At 45.5% G+C, this 18,928-nt stretch overlaps 25 non-coding genes across 25 annotated transcripts; all 25 read left to right on the plus strand.

The window, feature by feature from the left end:
• Positions 1-68: 68 nt before the first annotated feature.
• trnav-uac (transfer RNA valine (anticodon UAC)) lies at positions 69-142 on the plus strand. Its single transcript has one exon. It is a non-coding gene; the product is annotated as a tRNA-Val (tRNA).
• Positions 143-2,627: 2,485 nt separating this feature from the next.
• trnav-aac (transfer RNA valine (anticodon AAC)) lies at positions 2,628-2,700 on the plus strand. Its single transcript has one exon. It is a non-coding gene; the product is annotated as a tRNA-Val (tRNA).
• Positions 2,701-2,823: 123 nt separating this feature from the next.
• Positions 2,824-2,896, plus strand: trnav-cac (transfer RNA valine (anticodon CAC)). The gene has a single exon. It is a non-coding gene; the product is annotated as a tRNA-Val (tRNA).
• An 833-nt stretch (positions 2,897-3,729) lies between these two features.
• On the plus strand, positions 3,730-3,802 carry trnav-cac (transfer RNA valine (anticodon CAC)). The gene has a single exon. It is a non-coding gene; the product is annotated as a tRNA-Val (tRNA).
• A 987-nt stretch (positions 3,803-4,789) lies between these two features.
• trnav-aac (transfer RNA valine (anticodon AAC)) lies at positions 4,790-4,862 on the plus strand. Its single transcript has one exon. It is a non-coding gene; the product is annotated as a tRNA-Val (tRNA).
• A 123-nt stretch (positions 4,863-4,985) lies between these two features.
• On the plus strand, positions 4,986-5,058 carry trnav-cac (transfer RNA valine (anticodon CAC)). The gene has a single exon. It is a non-coding gene; the product is annotated as a tRNA-Val (tRNA).
• Positions 5,059-5,664: 606 nt separating this feature from the next.
• On the plus strand, positions 5,665-5,737 carry trnav-uac (transfer RNA valine (anticodon UAC)). The gene has a single exon. It is a non-coding gene; the product is annotated as a tRNA-Val (tRNA).
• Positions 5,738-6,978: 1,241 nt separating this feature from the next.
• trnav-aac (transfer RNA valine (anticodon AAC)) lies at positions 6,979-7,051 on the plus strand. The gene has a single exon. It is a non-coding gene; the product is annotated as a tRNA-Val (tRNA).
• Positions 7,052-7,174: 123 nt separating this feature from the next.
• trnav-cac (transfer RNA valine (anticodon CAC)) lies at positions 7,175-7,247 on the plus strand. Its single transcript has one exon. It is a non-coding gene; the product is annotated as a tRNA-Val (tRNA).
• Positions 7,248-8,234: 987 nt separating this feature from the next.
• trnav-aac (transfer RNA valine (anticodon AAC)) lies at positions 8,235-8,307 on the plus strand. Its single transcript has one exon. It is a non-coding gene; the product is annotated as a tRNA-Val (tRNA).
• A 123-nt stretch (positions 8,308-8,430) lies between these two features.
• Positions 8,431-8,503, plus strand: trnav-cac (transfer RNA valine (anticodon CAC)). The gene has a single exon. It is a non-coding gene; the product is annotated as a tRNA-Val (tRNA).
• An 833-nt stretch (positions 8,504-9,336) lies between these two features.
• trnav-cac (transfer RNA valine (anticodon CAC)) lies at positions 9,337-9,409 on the plus strand. Its single transcript has one exon. It is a non-coding gene; the product is annotated as a tRNA-Val (tRNA).
• Positions 9,410-10,015: 606 nt separating this feature from the next.
• Positions 10,016-10,088, plus strand: trnav-uac (transfer RNA valine (anticodon UAC)). Its single transcript has one exon. It is a non-coding gene; the product is annotated as a tRNA-Val (tRNA).
• A 1,241-nt stretch (positions 10,089-11,329) lies between these two features.
• On the plus strand, positions 11,330-11,402 carry trnav-aac (transfer RNA valine (anticodon AAC)). Its single transcript has one exon. It is a non-coding gene; the product is annotated as a tRNA-Val (tRNA).
• Positions 11,403-11,525: 123 nt separating this feature from the next.
• On the plus strand, positions 11,526-11,598 carry trnav-cac (transfer RNA valine (anticodon CAC)). The gene has a single exon. It is a non-coding gene; the product is annotated as a tRNA-Val (tRNA).
• Positions 11,599-12,585: 987 nt separating this feature from the next.
• trnav-aac (transfer RNA valine (anticodon AAC)) lies at positions 12,586-12,658 on the plus strand. The gene has a single exon. It is a non-coding gene; the product is annotated as a tRNA-Val (tRNA).
• Positions 12,659-12,781: 123 nt separating this feature from the next.
• Positions 12,782-12,854, plus strand: trnav-cac (transfer RNA valine (anticodon CAC)). The gene has a single exon. It is a non-coding gene; the product is annotated as a tRNA-Val (tRNA).
• An 833-nt stretch (positions 12,855-13,687) lies between these two features.
• Positions 13,688-13,760, plus strand: trnav-cac (transfer RNA valine (anticodon CAC)). The gene has a single exon. It is a non-coding gene; the product is annotated as a tRNA-Val (tRNA).
• Positions 13,761-14,747: 987 nt separating this feature from the next.
• On the plus strand, positions 14,748-14,820 carry trnav-aac (transfer RNA valine (anticodon AAC)). The gene has a single exon. It is a non-coding gene; the product is annotated as a tRNA-Val (tRNA).
• A 123-nt stretch (positions 14,821-14,943) lies between these two features.
• trnav-cac (transfer RNA valine (anticodon CAC)) lies at positions 14,944-15,016 on the plus strand. Its single transcript has one exon. It is a non-coding gene; the product is annotated as a tRNA-Val (tRNA).
• Positions 15,017-15,622: 606 nt separating this feature from the next.
• Positions 15,623-15,695, plus strand: trnav-uac (transfer RNA valine (anticodon UAC)). The gene has a single exon. It is a non-coding gene; the product is annotated as a tRNA-Val (tRNA).
• A 1,241-nt stretch (positions 15,696-16,936) lies between these two features.
• trnav-aac (transfer RNA valine (anticodon AAC)) lies at positions 16,937-17,009 on the plus strand. The gene has a single exon. It is a non-coding gene; the product is annotated as a tRNA-Val (tRNA).
• Positions 17,010-17,132: 123 nt separating this feature from the next.
• On the plus strand, positions 17,133-17,205 carry trnav-cac (transfer RNA valine (anticodon CAC)). The gene has a single exon. It is a non-coding gene; the product is annotated as a tRNA-Val (tRNA).
• Positions 17,206-18,192: 987 nt separating this feature from the next.
• On the plus strand, positions 18,193-18,265 carry trnav-aac (transfer RNA valine (anticodon AAC)). Its single transcript has one exon. It is a non-coding gene; the product is annotated as a tRNA-Val (tRNA).
• A 124-nt stretch (positions 18,266-18,389) lies between these two features.
• trnav-cac (transfer RNA valine (anticodon CAC)) lies at positions 18,390-18,462 on the plus strand. The gene has a single exon. It is a non-coding gene; the product is annotated as a tRNA-Val (tRNA).
• Positions 18,463-18,928: the final 466 nt, after the last annotated feature.

Raw genomic sequence — 18,928 nt, forward strand, 5'->3', positions numbered from 1 at the left:
GGATAGATTGTATTTATGCGCATTTTGCTGAAGCCTGCACACAATGATTCGGATTGCTTAGGAAGTGGGTTTCCGTAGTGTAGAGGTTATCACGTTCGCCTTACACGGCGAAAGGTCCCCAGTTCGAAACTGGGCGGGGAAACACTGGATCTCTTTTTCAAAATTGTTCAGGTGGTTTCTGTTCAGGAGGAACTCAACGCTTCCAAGGCTTTGCGGCCAAATAGGCATTAATACAGTCACTAAGGTAAAGTTGATGCAGAAATGAAAGAGCAGTCATTGTTTGACCTAAACCTAACCCACAACTGTGAACATTCCAAGCCTGTGTGGCTTTCTTCTGAGAAACACCAAAGACGAGATTTTTAGGAAACTCTGCGTAGACTGCCACGCCGACATGAACTCTGTCCTCTTGTGTAAGGGTTCTATTCCACCTAGGCCATCACGTAAGGCAGGTCTCAAGGGGTGTCTAAAAGGGGTACGTGGCAGGCCCTCCTTAGACCCCTGCGCGCCGGCCCTGTCTGTCCCAATGATCACCTGTGTCACCACAAACAGCCCATCAGTCCCTCTCACCGCCTATGTGACCACTAAGCGCTCTCCACTGGTAATACAACAACTGTGACCGCAAGCTGTCTATGTGTCCCCTGATCCCCTACGTGCCCACAAGTAGCCTTTTTATCCCCTTGACGAACTTTAAAAACATCCATCTGGAGTGTTATTTTCTGATAAAACCGATGCAAGCCGTAGCAGTTTCTAACACATGGCTAACCTTCTTGAAATTCAACACAATGGTCAACGAATCTGCCAATAAACCTGTTCAGGTGGCTCCTCGCTTACTCCCGAAGCACCCCAGAGTGTTAAACCCTCGAATTCCACTGACCACAAACAGTCTGTTTTTTTTACAATGGGATAGATTGTACGTGGCAAGTCCATGTCTCAGCTTTCTGAAGAGATATCAAGCTAAAACCTAATTTCCCATGCTAATCTGGACACGTGCTACCCCTGTGGTGAGTTTCAATAAGATTGGAGAAACTTGAAATCTCGGCTCAAAAAAAACTAAAAGTTTCAAGAAGATTGGAGAAACTCGAAAGTTTGACCAACAAAAATCACCAAGAGAAATTTTCGAGTTTCTCCTGTGTTCTTGAAACTTGGGTTTGTTAGTTTGAGACTAGCACAGGAAGGCAGGTTTCAGCTTGATATCAAGCTGCAAGTGTTAATTCCGAGGTAAGTCAAGGGTAGCGTTTCAGGAAACTCTGCATAGACTGCCAGGCCGAATGAACTCTGTCCTCTGTGCGTGGGAATTACGCCGATTGTCTATATGCTTCGGGCACATCACAGTATAAATATTGGCCCAAAAAGCACTCTAGCGTTAGACCGTGGAGTTTCTGTAGTGTAGTGGTCATCACGTTCGCCTAACACGCGAAAGGTCCTCGTTCGAAACCGAGCAGAAACAGCCGTCCCTTTGAAGAAATGTATGAACCCCTTTGAGCCAACAGTTGGCTTCAGAAGGTTTAGCCTTTATGCGCATTTTGCTGAGCCTGCACACAATGATTTCGGACTTGCTTAGGAAGTGGGTTTCCGTAGTGTAGTGGTTATCACGTTCGCCTCACACGCGAAAGGTCCCAGTTCAAAACTGGGCGGGAACACTGAATCTCTTTTCACAATCGTTTAGGTGGGTTTTCTGTTGAGGAGGAACTCAATTCTACCAAGGCTTTGCGGCCAAGAGGCATGAACACAGTCACTAAAGGTATAGTTGATGCAGAAATGAAAGAGCAGTCATTGTTTGACCTAAACCTATCCCACAACTGTGACATTCCAAGCCTGTCTGGCTTTCTTCTGAGGAACACGAAAAAAGAGATTTGCCTGAGTGGCCCTCTGTTGAGCAGCAGCTCTGCATCACGGAAGGCCCGTCTTTACACAGGTGTAGAGATAATTATTAAGCCACACTAGGCAGCGGTAATACCCACGCAGACAGTACTCTGTACTTTTGACCTGGTAGTTTAGATGAACAGATGGCCGGTGCACTCAAAGACCCAATATTTCGTACAACACATAAATATACATATATTAAATGAAAGTGGGGAAAAAAGCAAAGAAGAAATGGCCACAGAGGATCCCGCAACAACTGGAGAAATTCTCGGTTTGCTGCTAAAAATAGAAGGTATTTGCGAACTGAAGAGCGCAACGCAATTTGTAATTTGATATCAAGCTAAAACCTGATTTCCCATGCTAGTCTGGACACGTGCTACCCCTGTGGTGAGTTTCAATAAGATTGGAGAAATTTGAAATCTCGGCTCAAAAAAACTAAAAGTTTCAAGAAGATTGGAGAAACTCGAAAGTTTGACCAACAAAAATCACCAAGAGAAATTTTCGAGTTTCTCCTGTGTTCTTGAAACTTTGGGTTTGTTAGTTTGAGACTAGCACAGGAAGGCAGGTTTCAGCTTGATATCAAGCTGCAAGTGTTTAATTCCGAGGTAAGTCAAGGGTAGCGTTTCAGGAAACTCTGCATAGACTGCCAGGCCGAATGAACTCTGTCCTCTTGTGCGTGGGAATTACGCCGATTGTCTATTTGCTTTCGGGCACATCACAGTATAAATATTGACCCAAAAAGCACTCTAGCGTTAGACCGTGGAGTTTCTGTAGTGTAGTGGTCATCACGTTCGCCTAACACGCGAAAGGTCCTCGGTTCGAAACCGAGCAGAAACAGCTGTCCTCTTTTGAAGAAATGTATGAACCCCTTTGAGCCGACAGTTGGCTTCAGAAGGTTTAGCCTTTATGCGCATTTTGCTGAGCCTGCACACAATGATTTCGGACTTGCTTAGGAAGTGGGTTTCCGTAGTGTAGTGGTTATCACGTTCGCCTCACACGCGAAAGGTCCCCAGTTCGAAACTGGGCGGGAACACTGTATCTCTTTTTCAAAATTGTTCAGGTGGGTTTCTGTTCAGGAGGAACTCAACGCTTCCAAGGCTTTGCGGCCAATAGGCATTAATACAGTCACTAAAGGTAAAGTTGATGCAGAAATGAAAGAGCAGTCATTGTTTGACCTAAACCTAACCCACAACTGTGACATTCCAAGCCTGTGTGGCTTTCTTCTGAGAAACACCAAAGACGAGATTTTAGGAAACTCTGCGTAGACTGCCACGCCGAATGAACTCTGTCCTCTTGTGTAAGGGTCTTATTCCACCTAGGCCATCACGTAAGGCAGGGTCTCAAGGGGTGTCTAAAAGGGGGTACGTGGCAGGCCCTCCTTAGACCCCTGCGCGCCGGCCCTGTCTGTCCCAATGATCACCTGTGTCACCACAAACAGCCCATCAGTCCCTCTCACCGCCTATGTGACCACTAATTGCGCTTCTGTCCACTGGTAATACAACAACTGTGACCGCAAGCTGTCTATGTGTCCCCCTGATCCCCTACGTGCCCACAAGTAGCCTTTTTATCCCCTTGACGAACTTTAAAACACATCCATCTGGAGTGTTATTTTCTGATAAAACGATGCAAGCCGTAGCAGTTTCTAACACATGGCTAACCTTCTTGAAATTCAACACAATGGTCAACGAATCTGCCAATAAACCTGTTCAGGTGGCTCCTCGCTTACTCCCGAAGCACCCAGAGGTGTTAAACCCTCGGAATTCCACTGACCACAAACAGTCTGTTTTTTTTACAATGGGATAGATTGTATTTATGCGCATTTTGCTGAGCCTGCACACAATGATTTCGGACTTGCTTAGGAAGTGGGTTTCCGTAGTGTAGTGGTTATCACGTTCGCCTCACACGCGAAAGGTCCCCAGTTCGAAACTGGGCGGGAACACTGAATCTCTTTTCACAATCGTTTAGGTGGGTTTCTGTTGAGGAGGAACTCAATTCTACCAAGGCTTTGCGGCCAAGAGGCATGAACACAGTCACTAAAGGTATAGTTGATGCAGAAATGAAAGAGCAGTCATTGTTTGACCTAAATCTATCCCACAACTGTGACATTCCAAGCCTGTCTGGCTTTCTTCTGAGGAACACGAAAAAAGAGATTTGCCTGAGTGGCCCTCTGTTGAGCAGCAGCTCTGCATCACGAAGGCCCGTCTTTACACAGGTGTAGAGATAATTATTAAGCCACACTAGGCAGCGGTAATACCCACGCAGACAGTACTCTGTACTTTTGACCTGGTAGTTTAGATGAACAGATGGCCGGTGCACTCAAAGACCCAATATTTCGTACAACACATAAATATACATATATTAAATGAAAGTGGGGAAAAAATCAAAGAAGAAATGGCCACAGAGGATTCCCGCAAACAACTGGAGAAATTCTCGGTTTGCTGCTAAAAATAGAAGGTATTTGCGAACTGAAGAGCGCAACGCAATTTGTAATTTGATATCAAGCTAAAACCTGATTTCCCATGCTAGTCTGGACACGTGCTACCCCTGTGGTGAGTTTCAATAAGATTGGAGAAATTTGAAATCTCGGCTCAAAAAAACTAAAAGTTTCAAGAAGATTGGAGAAACTCGAAAGTTAGACCAACAAAAATCAAAAAGAGAAATTTTCGAGTTTCTCCTGTGTTCTTGAAACTTTGGGTTTGTTAGTTTGAGACTAGCACAGGAAGGCAGGTTTCAGCTTGATATCAAGCTGCAAGTGTTTAATTCCGAGGTAAGTCAAGGGTAGCGTTTCAGGAAACTCTGCATAGACTGCCAGGCCGAATGAACTCTGTCCTCTTGTGCGTGGGAATTACGCCGATTGTCTATTTGCTTTCGGGCACATCACAGTATAAATATTGACCCAAAAAGCACTCTAGCGTTAGACCGTGGAGTTTCTGTAGTGTAGTGGTCATCACGTTCGCCTAACACGCGAAAGGTCCTCGGTTCGAAACCGAGCAGAAACAGCTGTCCTCTTTTGAAGAAATGTATGAACCCCTTTGAGCCGACAGTTGGCTTCAGAAGGTTTAGCCTTTATGCGCATTTTGCTGAGCCTGCACACAATGATTTCGGACTTGCTTAGGAAGTGGGTTTCCGTAGTGTAGTGGTTATCACGTTCGCCTCACACGCGAAAGGTCCCCAGTTCGAAACTGGGCGGGAACACTGAATCTCTTTTCACAATCGTTTAGGTGGGTTTCTGTTGAGGAGGAACTCAATTCTACCAAGGCTTTGCGGCCAAGAGGCATGAACACAGTCACTAAAGGTATAGTTGATGCAGAAATGAAAGAGCAGTCATTGTTTGACCTAAATCTATCCCACAACTGTGACATTCCAAGCCTGTCTGGCTTTCTTCTGAGGAACACGAAAAAAGAGATTTGCCTGAGTGGCCCTCTGTTGAGCAGCAGCTCTGCATCACGAAGGCCCGTCTTTACACAGGTGTAGAGATAATTATTAAGCCACACTAGGCAGCGGTAATACCCACGCAGACAGTACTCTGTACTTTTGACCTGGTAGTTTAGATGAACAGATGGCCGGTGCACTCAAAGACCCAATATTTCGTACAACACATAAATATACATATATTAAATGAAAGTGGGGAAAAAAGCAAAGAAGAAATGGCCACAGAGGATTCCCGCAAACAACTGGAGAAATTCTCGGTTTGCTGCTAAAAATAGAAGGTATTTGCGAACTGAAGAGCGCAACGCAATTTGTAATTTGATTCCCGCTCCAAGATGCATGAGATGAAAAGATCTGACACCTTTGCCACAGGTTTCCGTAGTGTAGAGGTTATCACGTTCGCCTTACACGCGAAAGGTCCCCAGTTCGAAACTGGGCGGGAACACTGGATCTCTTTTTCAAAATTGTTCAGGTGGGTTTCTGTTCAGGAGGAACTCAACGCTTCCAAGGCTTTGCGGCCAATAGGCATTAATACAGTCACTAAAGGTAAAGTTGATGCAGAAATGAAAGAGCAGTCATTGTTTGACCTAAACCTAACCCACAACTGTGACATTCCAAGCCTGTGTGGCTTTCTTCTGAGAAACACCAAAGACGAGATTTTAGGAAACTCTGCGTAGACTGCCACGCCGAATGAACTCTGTCCTCTTGTGTAAGGGTCTTATTCCACCTAGGCCATCACGTAAGGCAGGGTCTCAAGGGGTGTCTAAAAGGGGGTACGTGGCAGGCCCTCCTTAGACCCCTGCGCGTCGGCCCTGTCTGTCCCAATGATCACCTGTGTCACCACAAACAGCCCATCAGTCCCTCTCACCGCCTATGTGACCACTAATTGTGCTTCTGTCCACTGGTAATACAACAACTGTGACCGCAAGCTGTCTATGTGTCCCCCTGATCCCCTACGTGCCCACAAGTAGCCTTTTTATCCCCTTGGCGAACTTTAAAACACATCCATCTGGAGTGTTATTTTCTGATAAAACGATGCAAGCCGTAGCAGTTTCTAACACATGGCTAACCTTCTTGAAATTCAACACAATGGTCAACGAATCTGCCAATAAACCTGTTCAGGTGGCTCCTCGCTTACTCCCGAAGCACCCAGAGGTGTTAAACCCTCGGAATTCCACTGACCACAAACAGTCTGTTTTTTTTACAATGGGATAGATTGTACGTGGCAAGTCCATGTCTCAGCTTTCTGAAGAGATATCAAGCTAAAACCTAATTTCCCATGCTAATCTGGACACGTGCTACCCCTGTGGTGAGTTTCAATAAGATTGGAGAAACTTGAAATCTCGGCTCAAAAAAACTAAAAGTTTCAAGAAGATTGGAGAAACTCGAAAGTTTGACCAACAAAAATCACCAAGAGAAATTTTCGAGTTTCTCCTGTGTTCTTGAAACTTTGGGTTTGTTAGTTTGAGACTAGCACAGGAAGGCAGGTTTCAGCTTGATATCAAGCTGCAAGTGTTTAATTCCGAGGTAAGTCAAGGGTAGCGTTTCAGGAAACTCTGCATAGACTGCCAGGCCGAATGAACTCTGTCCTCTTGTGCGTGGGAATTACGCCGATTGTCTATTTGCTTTCGGGCACATCACAGTATAAATATTGGCCCAAAAAGCACTCTAGCGTTAGACCGTGGAGTTTCTGTAGTGTAGTGGTCATCACGTTCGCCTAACACGCGAAAGGTCCTCGGTTCGAAACCGAGCAGAAACAGCCGTCCCCTTTTGAAGAAATGTATGAACCCCTTTGAGCCAACAGTTGGCTTCAGAAGGTTTAGCCTTTATGCGCATTTTGCTGAGCCTGCACACAATGATTTCGGACTTGCTTAGGAAGTGGGTTTCCGTAGTGTAGTGGTTATCACGTTCGCCTCACACGCGAAAGGTCCCCAGTTCAAAACTGGGCGGGAACACTGAATCTCTTTTCACAATCGTTTAGGTGGGTTTCTGTTGAGGAGGAACTCAATTCTACCAAGGCTTTGCGGCCAAGAGGCATGAACACAGTCACTAAAGGTATAGTTGATGCAGAAATGAAAGAGCAGTCATTGTTTGACCTAAACCTATCCCACAACTGTGACATTCCAAGCCTGTCTGGCTTTCTTCTGAGGAACACGAAAAAAGAGATTTGCCTGAGTGGCCCTCTGTTGAGCAGCAGCTCTGCATCACGAAGGCCCGTCTTTACACAGGTGTAGAGATAATTATTAAGCCACACTAGGCAGCGGTAATACCCACGCAGACAGTACTCTGTACTTTTGACCTGGTAGTTTAGATGAACAGATGGCCGGTGCACTCAAAGACCCAATATTTCGTACAACACATAAATATACATATATTAAATGAAAGTGGGGAAAAAAGCAAAGAAGAAATGGCCACAGAGGATTCCCGCAAACAACTGGAGAAATTCTCGGTTTGCTGCTAAAAATAGAAGGTATTTGCGAACTGAAGAGCGCAACGCAATTTGTAATTTGATATCAAGCTAAAACCTGATTTCCCATGCTAGTCTGGACACGTGCTACCCCTGTGGTGAGTTTCAATAAGATTGGAGAAATTTGAAATCTCGGCTCAAAAAAACTAAAAGTTTCAAGAAGATTGGAGAAACTCGAAAGTTTGACCAACAAAAATCACCAAGAGAAATTTTCGAGTTTCTCCTGTGTTCTTGAAACTTTGGGTTTGTTAGTTTGAGACTAGCACAGGAAGGCAGGTTTCAGCTTGATATCAAGCTGCAAGTGTTTAATTCCGAGGTAAGTCAAGGGTAGCGTTTCAGGAAACTCTGCATAGACTGCCAGGCCGAATGAACTCTGTCCTCTTGTGCGTGGGAATTACGCCGATTGTCTATTTGCTTTCGGGCACATCACAGTATAAATATTGACCCAAAAAGCACTCTAGCGTTAGACCGTGGAGTTTCTGTAGTGTAGTGGTCATCACGTTCGCCTAACACGCGAAAGGTCCTCGGTTCGAAACCGAGCAGAAACAGCTGTCCTCTTTTGAAGAAATGTATGAACCCCTTTGAGCCGACAGTTGGCTTCAGAAGGTTTAGCCTTTATGCGCATTTTGCTGAGCCTGCACACAATGATTTCGGACTTGCTTAGGAAGTGGGTTTCCGTAGTGTAGTGGTTATCACGTTCGCCTCACACGCGAAAGGTCCCCAGTTCGAAACTGGGCGGGAACACTGTATCTCTTTTTCAAAATTGTTCAGGTGGGTTTCTGTTCAGGAGGAACTCAACGCTTCCAAGGCTTTGCGGCCAATAGGCATTAATACAGTCACTAAAGGTAAAGTTGATGCAGAAATGAAAGAGCAGTCATTGTTTGACCTAAACCTAACCCACAACTGTGACATTCCAAGCCTGTGTGGCTTTCTTCTGAGAAACACCAAAGACGAGATTTTAGGAAACTCTGCGTAGACTGCCACGCCGAATGAACTCTGTCCTCTTGTGTAAGGGTCTTATTCCACCTAGGCCATCACGTAAGGCAGGGTCTCAAGGGGTGTCTAAAAGGGGGTACGTGGCAGGCCCTCCTTAGACCCCTGCGCGCCGGCCCTGTCTGTCCCAATGATCACCTGTGTCACCACAAACAGCCCATCAGTCCCTCTCACCGCCTATGTGACCACTAATTGCGCTTCTGTCCACTGGTAATACAACAACTGTGACCGCAAGCTGTCTATGTGTCCCCCTGATCCCCTACGTGCCCACAAGTAGCCTTTTTATCCCCTTGACGAACTTTAAAACACATCCATCTGGAGTGTTATTTTCTGATAAAACGATGCAAGCCGTAGCAGTTTCTAACACATGGCTAACCTTCTTGAAATTCAACACAATGGTCAACGAATCTGCCAATAAACCTGTTCAGGTGGCTCCTCGCTTACTCCCGAAGCACCCAGAGGTGTTAAACCCTCGGAATTCCACTGACCACAAACAGTCTGTTTTTTTTACAATGGGATAGATTGTATTTATGCGCATTTTGCTGAGCCTGCACACAATGATTTCGGACTTGCTTAGGAAGTGGGTTTCCGTAGTGTAGTGGTTATCACGTTCGCCTCACACGCGAAAGGTCCCCAGTTCGAAACTGGGCGGGAACACTGAATCTCTTTTCACAATCGTTTAGGTGGGTTTCTGTTGAGGAGGAACTCAATTCTACCAAGGCTTTGCGGCCAAGAGGCATGAACACAGTCACTAAAGGTATAGTTGATGCAGAAATGAAAGAGCAGTCATTGTTTGACCTAAATCTATCCCACAACTGTGACATTCCAAGCCTGTCTGGCTTTCTTCTGAGGAACACGAAAAAAGAGATTTGCCTGAGTGGCCCTCTGTTGAGCAGCAGCTCTGCATCACGAAGGCCCGTCTTTACACAGGTGTAGAGATAATTATTAAGCCACACTAGGCAGCGGTAATACCCACGCAGACAGTACTCTGTACTTTTGACCTGGTAGTTTAGATGAACAGATGGCCGGTGCACTCAAAGACCCAATATTTCGTACAACACATAAATATACATATATTAAATGAAAGTGGGGAAAAAAGCAAAGAAGAAATGGCCACAGAGGATTCCCGCAAACAACTGGAGAAATTCTCGGTTTGCTGCTAAAAATAGAAGGTATTTGCGAACTGAAGAGCGCAACGCAATTTGTAATTTGATTCCCGCTCCAAGATGCATGAGATGAAAAGATCTGACACCTTTGCCACAGGTTTCCGTAGTGTAGAGGTTATCACGTTCGCCTTACACGCGAAAGGTCCCCAGTTCGAAACTGGGCGGGAACACTGGATCTCTTTTTCAAAATTGTTCAGGTGGGTTTCTGTTCAGGAGGAACTCAACGCTTCCAAGGCTTTGCGGCCAATAGGCATTAATACAGTCACTAAAGGTAAAGTTGATGCAGAAATGAAAGAGCAGTCATTGTTTGACCTAAACCTAACCCACAACTGTGACATTCCAAGCCTGTGTGGCTTTCTTCTGAGAAACACCAAAGACGAGATTTTAGGAAACTCTGCGTAGACTGCCACGCCGAATGAACTCTGTCCTCTTGTGTAAGGGTCTTATTCCACCTAGGCCATCACGTAAGGCAGGGTCTCAAGGGGTGTCTAAAAGGGGGTACGTGGCAGGCCCTCCTTAGACCCCTGCGCGCCGGCCCTGTCTGTCCCAATGATCACCTGTGTCACCACAAACAGCCCATCAGTCCCTCTCACCGCCTATGTGACCACTAATTGCGCTTCTGTCCACTGGTAATACAACAACTGTGACCGCAAGCTGTCTATGTGTCCCCCTGATCCCCTACGTGCCCACAAGTAGCCTTTTTATCCCCTTGACGAACTTTAAAACACATCCATCTGGAGTGTTATTTTCTGATAAAACGATGCAAGCCGTAGCAGTTTCTAACACATGGCTAACCTTCTTGAAATTCAACACAATGGTCAACGAATCTGCCAATAAACCTGTTCAGGTGGCTCCTCGCTTACTCCCGAAGCACCCAGAGGTGTTAAACCCTCGGAATTCCACTGACCACAAACAGTCTGTTTTTTTTACAATGGGATAGATTGTACGTGGCAAGTCCATGTCTCAGCTTTCTGAAGAGATATCAAGCTAAAACCTAATTTCCCATGCTAATCTGGACACGTGCTACCCCTGTGGTGAGTTTCAATAAGATTGGAGAAACTTGAAATCTCGGCTCAAAAAAACTAAAAGTTTCAAGAAGATTGGAGAAACTCGAAAGTTTGACCAACAAAAATCACCAAGAGAAATTTTCGAGTTTCTCCTGTGTTCTTGAAACTTTGGGTTTGTTAGTTTGAGACTAGCACAGGAAGGCAGGTTTCAGCTTGATATCAAGCTGCAAGTGTTTAATTCCGAGGTAAGTCAAGGGTAGCGTTTCAGGAAACTCTGCATAGACTGCCAGGCCGAATGAACTCTGTCCTCTTGTGCGTGGGAATTACGCCGATTGTCTATTTGCTTTCGGGCACATCACAGTATAAATATTGGCCCAAAAAGCACTCTAGCGTTAGACCGTGGAGTTTCTGTAGTGTAGTGGTCATCACGTTCGCCTAACACGCGAAAGGTCCTCGGTTCGAAACCGAGCAGAAACAGCCGTCCCCTTTTGAAGAAATGTATGAACCCCTTTGAGCCAACAGTTGGCTTCAGAAGGTTTAGCCTTTATGCGCATTTTGCTGAGCCTGCACACAATGATTTCGGACTTGCTTAGGAAGTGGGTTTCCGTAGTGTAGTGGTTATCACGTTCGCCTCACACGCGAAAGGTCCCCAGTTCAAAACTGGGCGGGAACACTGAATCTCTTTTCACAATCGTTTAGGTGGGTTTCTGTTGAGGAGGAACTCAATTCTACCAAGGCTTTGCGGCCAAGAGGCATGAACACAGTCACTAAAGGTATAGTTGATGCAGAAATGAAAGAGCAGTCATTGTTTGACCTAAACCTATCCCACAACTGTGACATTCCAAGCCTGTCTGGCTTTCTTCTGAGGAACACGAAAAAAGAGATTTGCCTGAGTGGCCCTCTGTTGAGCAGCAGCTCTGCATCACGAAGGCCCGTCTTTACACAGGTGTAGAGATAATTATTAAGCCACACTAGGCAGCGGTAATACCCACGCAGACAGTACTCTGTACTTTTGACCTGGTAGTTTAGATGAACAGATGGCCGGTGCACTCAAAGACCCAATATTTCGTACAACACATAAATATACATATATTAAATGAAAGTGGGGAAAAAAGCAAAGAAGAAATGGCCACAGAGGATTCCCGCAAACAACTGGAGAAATTCTCGGTTTGCTGCTAAAAATAGAAGGTATTTGCGAACTGAAGAGCGCAACGCAATTTGTAATTTGATATCAAGCTAAAACCTGATTTCCCATGCTAGTCTGGACACGTGCTACCCCTGTGGTGAGTTTCAATAAGATTGGAGAAATTTGAAATCTCGGCTCAAAAAAACTAAAAGTTTCAAGAAGATTGGAGAAACTCGAAAGTTTGACCAACAAAAATCACCAAGAGAAATTTTCGAGTTTCTCCTGTGTTCTTGAAACTTTGGGTTTGTTAGTTTGAGACTAGCACAGGAAGGCAGGTTTCAGCTTGATATCAAGCTGCAAGTGTTTAATTCCGAGGTAAGTCAAGGGTAGCGTTTCAGGAAACTCTGCATAGACTGCCAGGCCGAATGAACTCTGTCCTCTTGTGCGTGGGAATTACGCCGATTGTCTATTTGCTTTCGGGCACATCACAGTATAAATATTGACCCAAAAAGCACTCTAGCGTTAGACCGTGGAGTTTCTGTAGTGTAGTGGTCATCACGTTCGCCTAACACGCGAAAGGTCCTCGGTTCGAAACCGAGCAGAAACAGCTGTCCTCTTTTGAAGAAATGTATGAACCCCTTTGAGCCGACAGTTGGCTTCAGAAGGTTTAGCCTTTATGCGCATTTTGCTGAGCCTGCACACAATGATTTCGGACTTGCTTAGGAAGTGGGTTTCCGTAGTGTAGTGGTTATCACGTTCGCCTCACACGCGAAAGGTCCCCAGTTCGAAACTGGGCGGGAACACTGTATCTCTTTTTCAAAATTGTTCAGGTGGGTTTCTGTTCAGGAGGAACTCAACGCTTCCAAGGCTTTGCGGCCAATAGGCATTAATACAGTCACTAAAGGTAAAGTTGATGCAGAAATGAAAGAGCAGTCATTGTTTGACCTAAACCTAACCCACAACTGTGACATTCCAAGCCTGTGTGGCTTTCTTCTGAGAAACACCAAAGACGAGATTTTAGGAAACTCTGCGTAGACTGCCACGCCGAATGAACTCTGTCCTCTTGTGTAAGGGTCTTATTCCACCTAGGCCATCACGTAAGGCAGGGTCTCAAGGGGTGTCTAAAAGGGGGTACGTGGCAGGCCCTCCTTAGACCCCTGCGCGCCGGCCCTGTCTGTCCCAATGATCACCTGTGTCACCACAAACAGCCCATCAGTCCCTCTCACCGCCTATGTGACCACTAATTGCGCTTCTGTCCACTGGTAATACAACAACTGTGACCGCAAGCTGTCTATGTGTCCCCCTGATCCCCTACGTGCCCACAAGTAGCCTTTTTATCCCCTTGACGAACTTTAAAACACATCCATCTGGAGTGTTATTTTCTGATAAAACGATGCAAGCCGTAGCAGTTTCTAACACATGGCTAACCTTCTTGAAATTCAACACAATGGTCAACGAATCTGCCAATAAACCTGTTCAGGTGGCTCCTCGCTTACTCCCGAAGCACCCAGAGGTGTTAAACCCTCGGAATTCCACTGACCACAAACAGTCTGTTTTTTTTACAATGGGATAGATTGTATTTATGCGCATTTTGCTGAGCCTGCACACAATGATTTCGGACTTGCTTAGGAAGTGGGTTTCCGTAGTGTAGTGGTTATCACGTTCGCCTCACACGCGAAAGGTCCCCAGTTCGAAACTGGGCGGGAACACTGAATCTCTTTTCACAATCGTTTAGGTGGGTTTCTGTTGAGGAGGAACTCAATTCTACCAAGGCTTTGCGGCCAAGAGGCATGAACACAGTCACTAAAGGTATAGTTGATGCAGAAATGAAAGAGCAGTCATTGTTTGACCTAAATCTATCCCACAACTGTGACATTCCAAGCCTGTCTGGCTTTCTTCTGAGGAACACGAAAAAAGAGATTTGCCTGAGTGGCCCTCTGTTGAGCAGCAGCTCTGCATCACGAAGGCCCGTCTTTACACAGGTGTAGAGATAATTATTAAGCCACACTAGGCAGCGGTAATACCCACGCAGACAGTACTCTGTACTTTTGACCTGGTAGTTTAGATGAACAGATGGCCGGTGCACTCAAAGACCCAATATTTCGTACAACACATAAATATACATATATTAAATGAAAGTGGGGAAAAAATCAAAGAAGAAATGGCCACAGAGGATTCCCGCAAACAACTGGAGAAATTCTCGGTTTGCTGCTAAAAATAGAAGGTATTTGCGAACTGAAGAGCGCAACGCAATTTGTAATTTGATATCAAGCTAAAACCTGATTTCCCATGCTAGTCTGGACACGTGCTACCCCTGTGGTGAGTTTCAATAAGATTGGAGAAATTTGAAATCTCGGCTCAAAAAAACTAAAAGTTTCAAGAAGATTGGAGAAACTCGAAAGTTAGACCAACAAAAATCAAAAAGAGAAATTTTCGAGTTTCTCCTGTGTTCTTGAAACTTTGGGTTTGTTAGTTTGAGACTAGCACAGGAAGGCAGGTTTCAGCTTGATATCAAGCTGCAAGTGTTTAATTCCGAGGTAAGTCAAGGGTAGCGTTTCAGGAAACTCTGCATAGACTGCCAGGCCGAATGAACTCTGTCCTCTTGTGCGTGGGAATTACGCCGATTGTCTATTTGCTTTCGGGCACATCACAGTATAAATATTGACCCAAAAAGCACTCTAGCGTTAGACCGTGGAGTTTCTGTAGTGTAGTGGTCATCACGTTCGCCTAACACGCGAAAGGTCCTCGGTTCGAAACCGAGCAGAAACAGCTGTCCTCTTTTGAAGAAATGTATGAACCCCTTTGAGCCGACAGTTGGCTTCAGAAGGTTTAGCCTTTATGCGCATTTTGCTGAGCCTGCACACAATGATTTCGGACTTGCTTAGGAAGTGGGTTTCCGTAGTGTAGTGGTTATCACGTTCGCCTCACACGCGAAAGGTCCCCAGTTCGAAACTGGGCGGGAACACTGAATCTCTTTTCACAATCGTTTAGGTGGGTTTCTGTTGAGGAGGAACTCAATTCTACCAAGGCTTTGCGGCCAAGAGGCATGAACACAGTCACTAAAGGTATAGTTGATGCAGAAATGAAAGAGCAGTCATTGTTTGACCTAAATCTATCCCACAACTGTGACATTCCAAGCCTGTCTGGCTTTCTTCTGAGGAACACGAAAAAAGAGATTTGCCTGAGTGGCCCTCTGTTGAGCAGCAGCTCTGCATCACGAAGGCCCGTCTTTACACAGGTGTAGAGATAATTATTAAGCCACACTAGGCAGCGGTAATACCCACGCAGACAGTACTCTGTACTTTTGACCTGGTAGTTTAGATGAACAGATGGCCGGTGCACTCAAAGACCCAATATTTCGTACAACACATAAATATACATATATTAAATGAAAGTGGGGAAAAAAGCAAAGAAGAAATGGCCACAGAGGATTCCCGCAAACAACTGGAGAAATTCTCGGTTTGCTGCTAAAAATAGAAGGTATTTGCGAACTGAAGAGCGCAACGCAATTTGTAATTTGATTCCCGCTCCAAGATGCATGAGATGAAAAGATCTGACACCTTTGCCACAGGTTTCCGTAGTGTAGAGGTTATCACGTTCGCCTTACACGCGAAAGGTCCCCAGTTCGAAACTGGGCGGGAACACTGGATCTCTTTTTCAAAATTGTTCAGGTGGGTTTCTGTTCAGGAGGAACTCAACGCTTCCAAGGCTTTGCGGCCAATAGGCATTAATACAGTCACTAAAGGTAAAGTTGATGCAGAAATGAAAGAGCAGTCATTGTTTGACCTAAACCTAACCCACAACTGTGACATTCCAAGCCTGTGTGGCTTTCTTCTGAGAAACACCAAAGACGAGATTTTAGGAAACTCTGCGTAGACTGCCACGCCGAATGAACTCTGTCCTCTTGTGTAAGGGTCTTATTCCACCTAGGCCATCACGTAAGGCAGGGTCTCAAGGGGTGTCTAAAAGGGGGTACGTGGCAGGCCCTCCTTAGACCCCTGCGCGTCGGCCCTGTCTGTCCCAATGATCACCTGTGTCACCACAAACAGCCCATCAGTCCCTCTCACCGCCTATGTGACCACTAATTGTGCTTCTGTCCACTGGTAATACAACAACTGTGACCGCAAGCTGTCTATGTGTCCCCCTGATCCCCTACGTGCCCACAAGTAGCCTTTTTATCCCCTTGGCGAACTTTAAAACACATCCATCTGGAGTGTTATTTTCTGATAAAACGATGCAAGCCGTAGCAGTTTCTAACACATGGCTAACCTTCTTGAAATTCAACACAATGGTCAACGAATCTGCCAATAAACCTGTTCAGGTGGCTCCTCGCTTACTCCCGAAGCACCCAGAGGTGTTAAACCCTCGGAATTCCACTGACCACAAACAGTCTGTTTTTTTTACAATGGGATAGATTGTACGTGGCAAGTCCATGTCTCAGCTTTCTGAAGAGATATCAAGCTAAAACCTAATTTCCCATGCTAATCTGGACACGTGCTACCCCTGTGGTGAGTTTCAATAAGATTGGAGAAACTTGAAATCTCGGCTCAAAAAAACTAAAAGTTTCAAGAAGATTGGAGAAACTCGAAAGTTTGACCAACAAAAATCACCAAGAGAAATTTTCGAGTTTCTCCTGTGTTCTTGAAACTTTGGGTTTGTTAGTTTGAGACTAGCACAGGAAGGCAGGTTTCAGCTTGATATCAAGCTGCAAGTGTTTAATTCCGAGGTAAGTCAAGGGTAGCGTTTCAGGAAACTCTGCATAGACTGCCAGGCCGAATGAACTCTGTCCTCTTGTGCGTGGGAATTACGCCGATTGTCTATTTGCTTTCGGGCACATCACAGTATAAATATTGGCCCAAAAAGCACTCTAGCGTTAGACCGTGGAGTTTCTGTAGTGTAGTGGTCATCACGTTCGCCTAACACGCGAAAGGTCCTCGGTTCGAAACCGAGCAGAAACAGCCGTCCCCTTTTGAAGAAATGTATGAACCCCTTTGAGCCAACAGTTGGCTTCAGAAGGTTTAGCCTTTATGCGCATTTTGCTGAGCCTGCACACAATGATTTCGGACTTGCTTAGGAAGTGGGTTTCCGTAGTGTAGTGGTTATCACGTTCGCCTCACACGCGAAAGGTCCCCAGTTCAAAACTGGGCGGGAACACTGAATCTCTTTTCACAATCGTTTAGGTGGGTTTCTGTTGAGGAGGAACTCAATTCTACCAAGGCTTTGCGGCCAAGAGGCATGAACACAGTCACTAAAGGTATAGTTGATGCAGAAATGAAAGAGCAGTCATTGTTTGACCTAAACCTATCCCACAACTGTGACATTCCAAGCCTGTCTGGCTTTCTTCTGAGGAACACGAAAAAAGAGATTTGCCTGAGTGGCCCTCTGTTGAGCAGCAGCTCTGCATCACGAAGGCCCGTCTTTACACAGGTGTAGAGATAATTATTAAGCCACACTAGGCAGCGGTAATACCCACGCAGACAGTACTCTGTACTTTTGACCTGGTAGTTTAGATGAACAGATGGCCGGTGCACTCAAAGACCCAATATTTCGTACAACACATAAATATACATATATTAAATGAAAGTGGGGAAAAAAGCAAAGAAGAAATGGCCACAGAGGATTCCCGCAAACAACTGGAGAAATTCTCGGTTTGCTGCTAAAAATAGAAGGTATTTGCGAACTGAAGAGCGCAACGCAATTTGTAATTTGATATCAAGCTAAAACCTGATTTCCCATGCTAGTCTGGACACGTGCTACCCCTGTGGTGAGTTTCAATAAGATTGGAGAAATTTGAAATCTCGGCTCAAAAAAACTAAAAGTTTCAAGAAGATTGGAGAAACTCGAAAGTTTGACCAACAAAAATCACCAAGAGAAATTTTCGAGTTTCTCCTGTGTTCTTGAAACTTTGGGTTTGTTAGTTTGAGACTAGCACAGGAAGGCAGGTTTCAGCTTGATATCAAGCTGCAAGTGTTTAATTCCGAGGTAAGTCAAGGGTAGCGTTTCAGGAAACTCTGCATAGACTGCCAGGCCGAATGAACTCTGTCCTCTTGTGCGTGGGAATTACGCCGATTGTCTATTTGCTTTCGGGCACATCACAGTATAAATATTGACCCAAAAAGCACTCTAGCGTTAGACCGTGGAGTTTCTGTAGTGTAGTGGTCATCACGTTCGCCTAACACGCGAAAGGTCCTCGGTTCGAAACCGAGCAGAAACAGCTGTCCTCTTTTGAAGAAATGTTATGAACCCCTTTGAGCCGACAGTTGGCTTCAGAAGGTTTAGCCTTTATGCGCATTTTGCTGAGCCTGCACACAATGATTTCGGACTTGCTTAGGAAGTGGGTTTCCGTAGTGTAGTGGTTATCACGTTCGCCTCACACGCGAAAGGTCCCCAGTTCGAAACTGGGCGGGAACACTGTATCTCTTTTTCAAAATTGTTCAGGTGGGTTTTCTGTTCAGGAGGAACTCAACGCTTCCAAGGCTTTGCGGCCAATAGGCATTAATACAGTCACTAAAGGTAAAGTTGATGCAGAAATGAAAGAGCAGTCATTGTTTGACCTAAACCTAACCCACAACTGTGACATTCCAAGCCTGTGTGGCTTTCTTCTGAGAAACACCAAAGACGAGATTTTAGGAAACTCTGCGTAGACTGCCACGCCGAATGAACTCTGTCCTCTTGTGTAAGGGTCTTATTCCACCTAGGCCATCACGTAAGGCAGGGTCTCAAGGGGTGTCTAAAAGGGGGTACGTGGCAGGCCCTCCTTAGACCCCTGCGCGCCGGCCCTGTCTGTCCCAATGATCACCTGTGTCACCACAAACAGCCCATCAGTCCCTCTCACCGCCTATGTGACCACTAATTGCGCTTCTGTCCACTGGTAATA

This window comes from Carassius auratus, unplaced genomic scaffold (assembly GCF_003368295.1).
Source record: "Carassius auratus strain Wakin unplaced genomic scaffold, ASM336829v1 scaf_tig00009062, whole genome shotgun sequence".
NCBI lineage: Eukaryota > Metazoa > Chordata > Actinopteri > Cypriniformes > Cyprinidae > Carassius > Carassius auratus.